The sequence below is a fragment of the Armigeres subalbatus genome, chromosome 3 (genome assembly GCF_024139115.2).
Source record: "Armigeres subalbatus isolate Guangzhou_Male chromosome 3, GZ_Asu_2, whole genome shotgun sequence".
Lineage (NCBI taxonomy): Eukaryota > Metazoa > Arthropoda > Insecta > Diptera > Culicidae > Armigeres > Armigeres subalbatus.
In genome coordinates this window covers 165663147-165676793 of record NC_085141.1, presented here as the reverse complement: position 1 = coordinate 165676793, position 13647 = coordinate 165663147, and the positions used below count along the sequence as shown (strand labels likewise).

The following is a 13647-nucleotide window of genomic DNA, read 5'->3' as shown; positions in this document are numbered from 1 at the left end:
TTGGGGAAGGCCCATGTAACTAGTTCTGGAAGTTGTCAGAGTGCCGAGTGTGAAGTTCATTTGTTTTTGTTTGTTTTGTCAAATTGTACAAGAAATTATTCAAAATAACGGGTAATCCATTACTGTGCAGATTGTCTGACAGTACTTCTATGGAAACTGAATCAAAAGCGCTCTTAATGTCCAAGAATACTGAAGCCAATTGCTCCTTGTGCGCAAAGGTCAGTTGTATATCTGAAGAAAGCAACGCTAGACAATCGTTTGTTCCTTTCCCTTTTCTAAATCCAAACTGAGTATTTGAAAGCAATGCAATGCAATGGTCGACTCTTGAAAGGATCATTTTCTCCAATAATTTTCTCATGCATGATAGCATGGTAATCGGTCGGTATGAATTGTGATTAGACGCTGGTTTCCCAGGCTTTTGAATAGCTATTACTTTGACCTGTCGCCATTCAGGTGGCACAATGTTGTACTCCATGAAACAGTTGTACAGGTCAAGTAATCGTCTTTTAGCGATATCTGGGAGGTTTTTAAGAAGATTGAATTTGATGTTATCGCATCCCGGAGCAGAGTTATTCGATGAAAGAAGAGACATAGAAAGTTCCAGCATTGTGAATGGTCCACCCAAAGAACCGGGATCAGTGACTGATTCTCGAAATAGCGGTTCTGCTGGTACGGAATCTGGGCAGACCTTTTTGCGAAGTTGAATATCCATCGATTGGAGTATTCTTCTCTCTCATTGGTGGAAATGCGGTTCCGCATGTTGCGAGCCGTTTTCCAAAGTGTTGTCATTGAGGTTTCTCGTGATAGTCCTCGACAAAACGTCGCCAGTAGCTACGTTTTTTGCCTTGAGAAGATTTTTGAGTTTTCTTTCGAGCCTCAAATACTCTTCAAAGCTCTGACCTTCCGTGTTTACGGAAGGCCTTGAAGGCATCAGATTTCTCAGAATACAATCTTAGTACATTCATCATCCCATCCAGGAGTGGCTGCTATTCGGAGGAGAGATGTACTGTGAACGCTTCGTTTCTGAGCTTCTAGGGCGCTTTGTTGACTCAGCGCAGTAAGGAATCGAGATTCATCGAAAGGGGGAAGGGTATCGGTTGATTCAATACTAATTTTACCGCCGATGCAAAATTTTGCCAGTCAATGTTCTTCGTGAGATCGAAAGGAACATTAACTGGCTCAGATTGTTGATAGCCACTCTTAATTGTGGTGACTATCGGCATATGGTCACTACCATGGGGATCTTGAATTACCTTCCACGTGCAATCTAATGATAGTGAATTTGAACATAAAGACAGATCAATACGGCTTTGTTGACCATTTGGTCCTATTCGAGTTACTTCACCAGTGTTCAAAATATTCAAATTGAAATCGTCACACAAATCATAGAAAATAGGCGCTCTATAATCGTCATACGTTTCGCCCCATCCAATACCATGTGCGTTCATATCACCCAATATCAATACTGGAGATGATAGAAGGGAGACTGCGCTCCAAAAATGTCGACGATTAATAGAGGCATTTGGAGGAATGTACACTGAAGCTATGCAAAGATCTTTATTTTTTACATTTATTTGGCAAGCGACGATCTCTAGGCCATTAACAGTCGGAATGGGAATTCTGTAGAAGGAGTAGCACTTTTTGATCCCCAAAAGAACTCCACCATAATGATCATCCCGATCTTGGCGAATAATATTAAAATCGTGGAAGTTGATTTCATCTTCAGAAGAAAGCCATGTTTCACAGAGTGCAAATATATCGCAATCGGAATTGCGAATCAAAAACTTGAACACGTCTAATTTATTTTTCAGACTATGACAGTTCCACTGCAGCACAGTGATTGTATCTTGTATGGCCGTATTATCCATCGAAAGATACAATTTCTGCAAGAAGGGGCCATGAAACAGTCAATTGCTTCAGATAACTTTCTACTGTTGGTATAAAGAGGTCAATGATTGGCCTCAATGAATTCGGAATATTGAACAAATTCAAAAAACGGTCCACGAGGTCCTTAAAGGAGATCAATCCTCGCTTGGACGGAATATTTTTTCTGGAAGTGCGAATTGCATTTTTTCTTTCATTGACTCTCCTAACCGGATGTTTCTTGGAAACATCGGTTTTAGGCAATGGCGGGAATGTCTTGCTGCAACTAGGATCCAAAGGAGCAGTGAAGACAGATTGCTTCGGGATTTTAAATAATCCCCCATTACCTTCAGATTTTGGCAAGCTTTTATGGATGACTTTTGTTCTCTTACGGCGTGATCCCGGGGAAGACGGTTGCTTCCTCTTTTCGGGCACGTGTACCTCCGAAGAATCATCCATATCAGCTACGTCGGAGTCCAATTCATCAGTGGCAATGGAATCGTAGTAATCACTTACTCGAACGGCAGCTGAAATAGCAGCCGTGGCGGTGGTTGTGGCGGATGTGTCTTGCGACTTAACCATTTCCGCATATGACTGCTTGGAGCGCTATACCAACGAGCGCTTCACTTTTTGGGTGCGCTTTTCATACACCGGGCATTCTTGCAAACCATGGGGAGGATCCATGCCACAATAAGCGCACTTTGTAGCTTGTTGTTGACAGCACTCCTCCCTATGCTTTTCAAAACATTTGCCACAACGGGGCTTGTTGTCGCAAAACTCGGCAGTGTGCCCCAACTGTTTGCAGTTGGTACAATTGAACACCCTCGGCACAAAAAGACGCACCGGAAATAACATATTTTCAATATTTACATATTTTGGGAGAATCGAACCGGCGAACGTCACCCGAAGCGAACCTGACTTAGAATACACTCTTTTACCATCTACCATGGTAGCTGAATGCAACTCCTTGCGATCCAGAATATCCACAGTAGACTCAATTGCATTCTTTAAGCGGCCTTTTCCCGCAAGTACATCCTTGCAAGTCAGGCTCGCTGCGTTGATCACACCTTCGATTTCGACCTCCCGCGAGGGGACATAAACCAAATATTCAACATTGTAGGCCTTGTCTTTAGCGATTTCGTTTGCATCCTTGTATGGAGGTGCGGTTATGCGTAGTTTGTTCCGATTTACCTGATGGAAATCAGTTTTCGGAAAACGACGCGTCAAATCTCGCTTAATGCCGAGAAAATCTAGGCTTTTCACTTTCTACCGAAAGTAAACAACCCAAGGCCCAGGAGCAGATGCATGGTAGAATCGTGTGCGACCACCATCTTTTGGAGTCCCACTGCCCTCCGCAGTCTCCGCCTCCATTATCTCCTCGCAAGGTGTTGGAAGTATGGTTGTTACAAGATAAAAACTAATAACTATTAACTAATTAGAAAAAAATAACTAATAAAAAAACTAATTCAAACTATTCTAATCAGACTCACTCTGTGGGAGAACAATACAACAATCTTTGCCACTTATCTGCGGCTGCTGCTGTAGGTAGCAGCAGTAACAATAGCCTGCTTCACTGGCGTCGCCAGAAGCAGCTACTTCCCCTCGCCGACAGTGATCGCCTTGGATCCGTAGGTAGGATACGCATCACACAATAGCACTCGCACTACCGAACACAATCCGCGATGAGACACAGCACACACGTCTGGCTCGTTCGAACTATCGGCACGGAATCTTACAGGGACTTTTGAACGAGTTTGTACTTAGTTGCTTCTGAAACAGCCTTTTATTTATCCAAATTTCCCAAATATATAGAACAACATTTTCTAATATAGCATCATCGTATGAACATTTGTAGACAGAAATACTTATCTTATTTTGAATATTATTTTTTTGAGCTCTTATGATCTCGATGATTATTTTTAGGCTCTTAAGATCTCGTTGATTATTTTTAGGCCGCTCATTTGATGCAAAGATACTACTATCTTATCATCTCAGTAAATGAGATGGTTAAGCTCAAAGATTACGACTGACAATGTTGTAAATCGCAGATGTGATAAATGGAATTTTATGTACACCGGAGAGAAATTTTTCAGCAAGCTCCTCAACAAGAGAAGTATGAACGATGTTTTACTTCAAATTCCATACATTACACAAGCATAAACGTTGAATTTGTTCGCTGCACATTTCGCTCTGTCCAGAATGGAAACAAAACTTTTGTTGCGAACTATGTCGAAAAGTCGAAACGCCACATCTTAGTAAAGCGCTTCAACGAGAACTAACTCCAAAGAACAACAATGCGAGTTGGTTTTTAGAAGAATATTGCAATGGTATTCACGCCGTTGCTTTTCTATCGTTTCGCGGTATAGATGCCATCAAGATATCCGATAGCATTGCGGTTATGAATGCGAGTTGTCCATCTTATATAATTAATTAGCGGTTTAACGGTTTAAGGGATGCAACAAAGTTTTAGAGGAACTAAATTGCGATTCACAGATAACAGTGAGATTCAAATCCCTATGCTGGGCTCATCGAAGTAACGTAAAATATGTTGGCAGCTGAAATGAAAAAAAAATCCACATAGTAGTTTGGACAGCATTACGTAGCTGACATGAAAAACAAGCAAATAACTTGGACACGCTCGCACGAGTTTGTGTTGTATTTATGATTATCTTTACTTTAAAACTGTTATCAAAATAATGCCAACGAAGATAAAAGAATTGTGGCATCGTATAGTACACACACGCTAGATCTGTATCAACGAAGCGAAAGAAAACCCTTTAGTGGTAATCGTAGTTCATGTAGTTTCGAGGAAATTTCTACATTGCGCTATGGCGTCTTCATCGATTTGGCTGTCGTCGGCTGAAAGTGTTTGCCCCTCAAAATAATTTTCGTAAGATTGTTTGGTTTTGTTTCTGTTAGCCATTGGATATAAAATCGTGTTTTCCCCGCCAAAATGGGGCAGCTAAATAAAGTTTCCATTTAAAATTAGAAATTTTCCATAAAAAATAGGAAATTACCAATAAAAAAATCAATGTATGAGCAATAAATAAATATAAAATTTCCAAAAATAAAACAAAGTTTCCAAAAACTATTAAGAATTTTCCACAAAACAAAAAATAAATAAGCACTTTTAAAAGCAAAATTGCAATTATAAAAGAAGAATTTTCCATAAAGAAAATAAAATGTTCCATTGGCCAAAATACAAAATTTCGATAAATAAATCAATATTAGCAATAAACTATTACAAAATTTTCCAAAAAATAAATATATTTTTCGTATAAAATTTTCCACAAAATAATCAATAAAGAGCAATAAAAAATAAGAAAATTTCCATTAAAAAATACAAGAAAGCAATAAAGCTGATAAAAATTTACATGAACTTTAAACGCTTTTAAAGAAGGGGTCATCTATGGAAAAAAAGCACAGTTTGATTGCTTTTTATATTTCTTTATGAAAATTTTCTTATTTTTTTATTGCTTTTTATTGATCATTTCGTGGAAAATTTTTATTTTGTTATGGAAAAAATATATTTATTTTGTGGAAAATTTTGTTATTTTTTATTGCTAATATTGATTTATTTATGGAAATTTTGTATTTTTTTTTCGTTGCTTTTAAAAGTGCTTATTTATTTTTGTTTTGTGGAAAATTTTTAATTGTTTATGGAAATTTTGTTTTATTTGTGGAAATTTTATATTTATTTATTGCTCATACCCTGATTTCTTTATTGGCAATTTTCTATTTTCTTATGGGAATTTTCTAATTGTTTAGGGGGAGTATTTATTTTAGTCCCCCATTTTATACTAAAGAAGGTCAATCGGAGAAATTTTTTTGCCCATTTTCAGACCCAACGTGTTATTCCACCAAATGACATTCGACCAAATGGCTTTCAGTCAAACGTCCCTTTCCCCTTGTTCTCAAACATGTTGGGCAAAGAACTGTTAAATCGTCTGGATTTTGCAATGGCATTTTGCACCCAGCCTATCTTAGCCAGCCTAAAATGTTCCGGATAGTGATGACAGCGTAAATCTTACTCTGCAGTGTATAACCTCATTTGAGCAGACTCACTTGAAAATCATGTGCGCCGTCAATCTGTGTACCACAAATGAATTGGAACGAGTCTCGAGTATATTCAAACCTCAACTGAAAGCCTGTATGATGTGTGGAAGCTACCAAACCAAAACCGAAAATCAAAACCCACGCTGGGTATCTGAAACCGAGCTACGTCATGGTGCACGACGAGATGTGACATCAGAGAGACAATACAGCGGAGTTCTACATTGCTACCGCACAGTTACTCCTTCTTAAGAAGGTAAGAAAAAAGCAGGCAGATAAACTCACCAAAAAGGTTCTTGGTTTTGCTGGCCATCTTACAGCCTACCGTTCATCACGACTGGTACACGCAAAAAAAAGCGTTCCCGAATTCGTGAACCAGCAAAAATACACCGTGATTTAATTCATGGATTCGGGAACACCAGTCACGTTTTCCAGCCGATTGGTACACAGACAACAATGTTGATTTGTACGAAACAATGTACTAACCCAACGAACGCGACAGAGAATTGCTCGATTGCAAAATTTTGGGCCATTATGAAAAACAGAGTTTATAAAACACGTGGTATTATAAAAAGTATGGGCATTCGGTTATAAAAAGAAGATCTAGGAAGAAAATAAGGATCATTATAGTAAGTCACACAAAAAATAGGCGATTTTTAACTTCCCTTCTACTCCGTTCTTCACACTTTTTATAGAAACTCTGAATTATTAGTAGGAGAAATGTGGATTCTTTTTCGCAAATTTCATATCAATTTGTCCATTTCGAAACATGTGCTGTGCATATGCACAGCCAAGATATTTAACAAAAAAATGATTTTCGTACGGCCGAGTTGCCGAATAATATGCAATTAATAGGAGAAATGTGGATAAGCTCGTCACCCGTCAAGGGAGTACTTTCCAATTAACTTTATTATGACCACATGCCGACATGTTACCGGACGTAGTTATTCACTGTTGAAGTTTAAGCTTTAAAGTACTAAATGTATTCAAAATATCAGTGTACTGGTACACAGATTCTTTAATGTAGTTTTTATCACGTTCGAGGTGGACTGAAGGGGGATTTGATCGAAAATTCATTTTGATTGGTGCTTTTGAAAAAAAAAACAATGGGGCTTGGGGGTAAGCCCATGACTAATAGAGTGCCAGAACCTGGAAAGCCGTTGTCTACAAAATTAATTAAATATTGTAAATATCGTTTTATGATGATTTCAGACTACTGCTGTGCAGTACATAAAAGTCCATCCCTAGTAACATTTTGGTTTTATACTGGTTTTATAACACTTCTTCTTCAATAGCTCTCCATTCCAACTAGAACTTGGCCTGCTTTTCAACTTAGTATTCTGTTAGTATTTCCTCAGTTATTAATTGAAAGCTTTTCTATTCCTCGCCATTACATGTGTATGTATTTTGTGTGGCAAGTGCAATGGATACACTATCCCCAGGGTGTCGAGAAAGTTTCCAACCCGAAAACATCCTAGACCGGACCGAGAATCGAACTCACCATCTCCGGATTGGCAATCCTACGCCTTTGCTCGCAAGGCTACTGGACCCCCCCCCCTTTTTCAAGAGCGATATAAAACTTGAAATGTTACTTGGGATGTCCATGGCTGCACGTCACCAGCCACGCAGGTTACAGAGGGTCCTCAAACTTCAATGCGCACCTCGCCTTCTTGTGCCCATCGGATCGTTGTCGAGAACCATTTTCACCAGGTTATTGTCCGCTCATCACATTCTTCCGTCTTCCATATACACCCACCATAGATAGTAAGCAACACTTTCCTCTCGAAAAACTTAAAATTTCATATACCATGTTTGAAAATTTTAATTAGTTGTATCAAAATTCATAGCTAAATTTATGCATTTGAAATCGAATTTTATACATGTGTTTTCTTCAATAGTTTGCAATAGCCAACGAGCAAGTAGTGCGGTGCGTGTTTTATTCGTCGGGAAAAAAATAAAACATCTATTGTGTCTGCGGTGGCTAATGCGCATGTATTGTGCTTTGCTCCGGTAGGAACAAGCGCGATCTTCAATAGTTTAGGAAAAAAAATATCTATTTGATCTTCGGTGGCCAATGCGCATGTATTGCGCTTTGCTCCGGTCGAAACAAGCGCAATCTTCAATAGTTTACAGTAGCCATCGAGCTAGTAAGTACAGAGTGCTGCGCGTCCGTTCGGTAGTCCAAAACACAATTCTCCTCAGTTTTCATATGCCACCAAGCGCACATGTTTTAACTTTTTACTCATCGCGAGATAGCGTATTAGTGTTATTTCCCATCAAATAGATCGCATCACTGCACCAAAGTGAATCCAGATAAAATATCCTATACAACTAACTCAATACCACATCCCAAGACAATCGTGGAGATGCAGAGGTGTTCTCGGTTTCTAGTAGCAACGAGAGTCGGACTAACAATTTTTCCCTTCCTATATGACCGTAAGGACGTGGCCGGTGCCGTTATTAACTTTAAATATTTGAGCTCCCGAAACGTGTACCTTGAGAATGGGTAGCTTATCCCAAGCCCCATTTATTGTGTTCTCTGTACAATTTCGCAAGTTCTAGTCAATCACGGAGTAGCAACTACGAATTGTGCGGTCATTGCCATTGCTCATGCTTATTAAAATCGATTTTTATACATGTTTTTTGTTTGTTTGAAATATTGATTAACAATCTTTGTTTGCATTCAATCTAACAGATCATATCGAGTCGAGGAAATGTTATTTAACACTTACATTGAACTTATCTTTAGCCTTGTTTATGATTTCTTTCTTGCAACTGAAAGACGTAGAAAATGTCAACAATTTTTGCGCTATTTCAGTCGTGTGAAGGTCATGAAACAAGTTTGTATACCAAAACAAACTCAACATATGTTCGAAAGATGAATTCTGTACTTCCATACAACAAACTGTGTTACTTGGGAAGAAATTTTTGAAGAATTTCCAACTGAAATTTTCGAAAGAATTTTTTAAGGTTTTCCAAACAGAATTTCCGAAAGAATTACTGAAGGAAAATTTGAAGGAATTTCTTGTAATTGTAATTCCTTCTTTGAAATTTCGAAGGAATATTTAAAAGAAAGCTGGATTTATCTCCGAAGCTCCGAAGCTCAATCCTCAAGAAAATCTTCAAAAGCCTGTCCTAGACTTCTGGAAGGAACTCATGGAGGAAATTCTAAAAGAACCACTGAAGCAATATCCGATGGAATACCTTGCTAAACAATTATTCAAGGTTTTTGAAATAAATATCTGAAGGATTCTCCGAAATAATTTCTGGATAGATTGATGAAATAGGGTTACTGCTCCTGGACGTCATCTCATAGCTCCGATATTCATCCCACGAAAAACAAAGCAATGAAAAGGTATTTGCTTTGTTTCTTATTTTTGTGATTTTTTCAGCAGTGAGCAGTGAGCACGCATGTTGGCAAAAAGAAGCGACAAAAATGGTGACGTATTCCATTGTTTCGCGATAAGATGAATATATGTACAGTGAGATGGAAATCGGAGCAGTTCCCCTAATACCAAAATGGAGATACCAAGAATTTTTTGGAAGAATTTTGAATGTAGCTCCTGGAGTAAATGCCCAAGGAATTCTTGAGAATAAACGAAGAAATATGATAATGAATCGACCACAATATCGAAATGTTGGGAGTTTTTTGGCAGACAGTCTTTATTCCAAAATTTGTCTTAGAACTGTTTGTAATTCCAACATTTGTTTGAGTTTTGTTACACCAGTGTCAGTAGAAAAACTCTGTTTGGACTAAATTTAGCCTGCATGCCAAGAAAATTTCCAAAATACCGATAGATCTGACAATTTTTTAACTGATAAATCGCTTATCCCCTTCCATCATAGTTCTTACTGCTAACGACAAATTATTAATCAACCAATTACGCCAAAACTGTTGGTACCCCGCCATTACCAGAACTCTGGCGTCACCGGTGCCCTCGATGCTGGTTTTCGATTAAATTCACCGAATTTTCAACAGCGAACAGTATCATCAAATCATTGAAGGTAAATAATTCTATTCCCTCATTGTAAAACTGTGCGCTTATTCGTGTAGGTTGTTGAAAATGGTTAATATCCTCCGATCTGTAATAAGCTTCAGTTCTCATTTGCGTGTAAAGGGCGTTGAAAGCTCGGTAAAATTGACCGAGTACTTCACAATCTTTTAATTGTGTAAGGGTCTGATCACAGGACAGCATTTTGACCATTTCTTACCACAGAACTTATTATGACCTCAATAGCTATTGGATATAATATGTCTATTAAGCTTTCAACGATGTTGCAGTTTTAGTTGCAGAGCACAGCATGTTTCGAACTGAGTTGATTATTATATACAAACATACTGAGCTTCCTATCAAATTCGCACATTCAGAATTGTGTTCTTTCGACCACAGCCGTGAGAAAACTAACTGAATTGGTACTATAACTACAATTTACTATGAATGAACCAAATGAAAAACAACGAAGCACATTTTCACAAAACACTGCAGCACCGATGTAAACAGCTTAAAATCACAGTTTCATATGACATTTGCAACTGCCCATTTTCAAAACATCACAAAGTTATGTTTAAAATCTGTTTGTTGGTTTATTCACGAGTAACATACGCTTCAAACGCCACTGATTCACCACGGCGTTTTTACTACTCCAATGTTCACGACCGGCGTTTTTGCTCCATTCATCTGGTTTGGTATATGCCGCGTTCTCGTCCATACGTCTGTGTAATAATTATTCTTCCATGTTTGCACTCGACAGCTGGCAACCTTCACCGGTCACAATTTTCTTTTCCCTTGTTTATATGTTTAGCTGTTGTTATGTCATAAATCTCTACCACTAGCACCCGAATGATTCACACTCTAATACGTCATAGCCCCCCACAATATCCACTATTTCCTCGGTGTCAATCTACGATCTGTATCAGAAGCGAGATTAACGAACCATAACAGAACCAACTCTTTGACGCCGAAAACTCGCTTTCCCGAGTGTATTATCGGAACGTTCGCTGGCAGTTCGCTTCACCCTCTCCAAGCGATTTTCAGTGAAAACTTTTGCAGCACCCTTGGAATTCGTGGAATTTGCACAGTTTGAGGAAATCTATTTTCCACCCTGCATTATCTCCCTCCCCAAGTTGGTTGAAATTCGCCTCACCTCTCGACTTCGAATCGTGCTACAACCTGCGTGTTTTATATCCCTGATCCCGAGATTCGATCCACACTTCCAGGAATGGCTTCGGGGTGCCACAATTTGTTTATCCTTGCTGGCAAAGGTCCAGGGACTCGCACACAATCTCAAAAGCTTTTCGTGGAAACGGCGCGAAATGACACGAATAGGGTGAGAACACAAACCCAAACCGGCATATACAGAGCGTATGAGTCAGTGGATTGGGTGGTTGATAGAAACACGGCGACCTCACCGGTGAGAAAAGAACGAACGAAGGCGACGACTGCCTCAACGCGTTGCTAACATCATACTGACATAGCATCGTTCAGCGGCAGCAGTGCATCACTACCTTTTGGCCGCTCCGTGTACGTGAGTCCGTCGGGGTCGACATGGAACAGGGCGAAGAGAGCGCGCCGTGCAGCAACATGGGATGATGATTGTAAACAAAATACCGAGAATTCGCTTTCAGGATGGTGGTACTCGTGCCAGCACTTGGAGAATGAATCCGCACACAGTGGAAGTGTATCATGCTCGATGCGATAGAGACAGTTTTCGCCCGGGTAGCTGATTTCCGGGATATGCGATTACTTTTTGAGTTCTTAAATAACTTTATGTACTTTACACTTTGATTCTTGGACAGGTAAAATGTTCGTGTTATAAATTGTCTCGACTTCTCCAGACATACGAGTAGCGAAAAATGCCATGCCACTAAATCATCAGCGAGGTGTGAATATTCGTAATAAATTGTTATAGGTATTTATGGTAAATATTGTATGGATCGAGTCGGACGCACAATTGGAGAAAATACTGGAAGCATCAGTGTTGCATTGAGGGATTGTGGATGTTGGTGTCGCGAATTATCATGCTTCCATGTGACCAATAACTATACTACAGAGAGAATATGCGTTATGCTGGAAAGAGAAAAAAATATTTAAGCTTCTGTACCTTCGAATGACTTTCTCATTGTTAACTATTAAGTGTCCAACCTGGTACCTTTTGCCACTGCAAGTGATAAAACGTTAACAGAAAGTCGGTTACATCTAAGATCTGCACCTGGTCAGCCCACCACGCTCGTTATGCTCCACGCCTTCTTGTACCTGCCGGGTAGGAAAGGAGCACAATCTATGCAGGGTTGCTGTCCTACATTCTTGCAACATTCGCTGTTCATCGTACCCTTCCAGATTTAGCAACCTTCTGGATACTAGGTCCCCAGAATTGGGCGAGCTCGTGCACAGTATAAAAATGTTACAGCATATAAGATGTAACAAAAAGGCTCCGTTCGATTCGACTCATTTTTCCATCACTTTTCAAAATTACAGGTCGTCGTTTCTATGGAGCTTGTATTCAATATTGCGTACAAGATAAAGTTGGATGTAAAATTAGATTCTATTGAACACAAAAATATGGGTTCAAATATTTCTGTCGCGTGTAATTTTCAGAATTTTTAACTGTGTGGTTCATTCTTCGCCGCCACACACCGTCCTCTTGCACACCGCCAAAGATGGTCCCAAGCACGCGTCCCTCGAATACCCCGAGTGTTTGCAAGTGCTCCTCGAGCATGGTCCAAGAATCATGATCGTAGAAAACCACCGGTCTTATGAGCGTTCTGTACATGATATATTTGGTGCGGGTGTGAATCTTTTTTGACTGCAATTGCTTCTAGAGTCTGTAGTAGGTAGACGAATTCCTAGACCACCTCGAAGGTACCCCGTCTATCGTAACAACGCTTCCCAGACGGGTCCTGTCGCGCTCGGTTCCGTCCATTGGCATGTGCTTTGTCGAAGTATGCACAAGATACGTGAGGGTTCCGAATAAAAACATAACATAAACTAAACAAAAATCCACAACTTGTAACCAAACAGTTACATCATAATTCGTTAGGTAATCGTGAACCGAAAATTAACAAATTCCGAGTGTCATTTGACGAAACTTCATTCGAACATGAAAGACATAATTCTTCAGTCTATGCCAGCGGTTCTCAACCTGGGGTACATGTACCCCTAGGGGTACCTTAGCTGACCTCAGGGGGTACCTCGAACAAAAATGCGTAATGGCGGGCGTATTACATTTCCAATCAAAACATATTGATAACTAGTTGACCCGGCAGACGTTGTTTTGCATAGTAGGCGAAATTGCGCGTTTTAAACTGCCCAGTCCATACTAATCTCAATTTTAGTGTTCCACAATTTACTCAACTTTACTCGTAATTTTCCAATGAGGAAATATCATATAAACCCGTCGGAAACGGTAACGAACATATCTGCTGAAGAAATGAAGAAAATCCATCCAGCCATTTTCGAGTTATGCGGATACGAACACAGACCATTTCATTTTTATTATATAGATAAAAATGTTAAAGAAAACGTCAAAAAATATTTTTTTTGTAAATCTTTATTAGAGTGATTTTTAAGTTCTATACAAATTTCATCACTTGTTAAAAATATGCTTCTGAACTAAAATCTAAAACTAAAAGGTTTGAGAGGCGTGATTGATTTTTTCCTAAAAGCTCAGTTGTTTCGTTGCAAGAAGATTAGAAGCCTCCTTCTACGCTTCTCGGACGCCTACTTTTAAGCA

At 39.3% G+C, this 13647-nt stretch overlaps 1 protein-coding gene across 4 annotated transcripts in view; it reads right to left on the bottom strand.

Moving 5' to 3' along the window:
• LOC134227592 (fibroblast growth factor receptor 3-like) overlaps positions 1–11397 on the bottom strand; it is a 144463-nt gene extending 133066 nt beyond the window's left edge. For 2 of the 4 annotated variants that reach the window (XM_062709182.1, XM_062709181.1), the window contains exon 1: positions 11062–11397. The gene's annotated coding sequence lies outside the window, so the exon portion shown is untranslated. Of the gene's footprint in view, positions 1–10520; positions 10670–11061 lie in introns of those variants that run through there. The other 2 variants (XM_062709185.1, XM_062709184.1) reach the window with 2 other exon arrangements.
• Positions 11398–13647: the final 2250 nt, after the last annotated feature.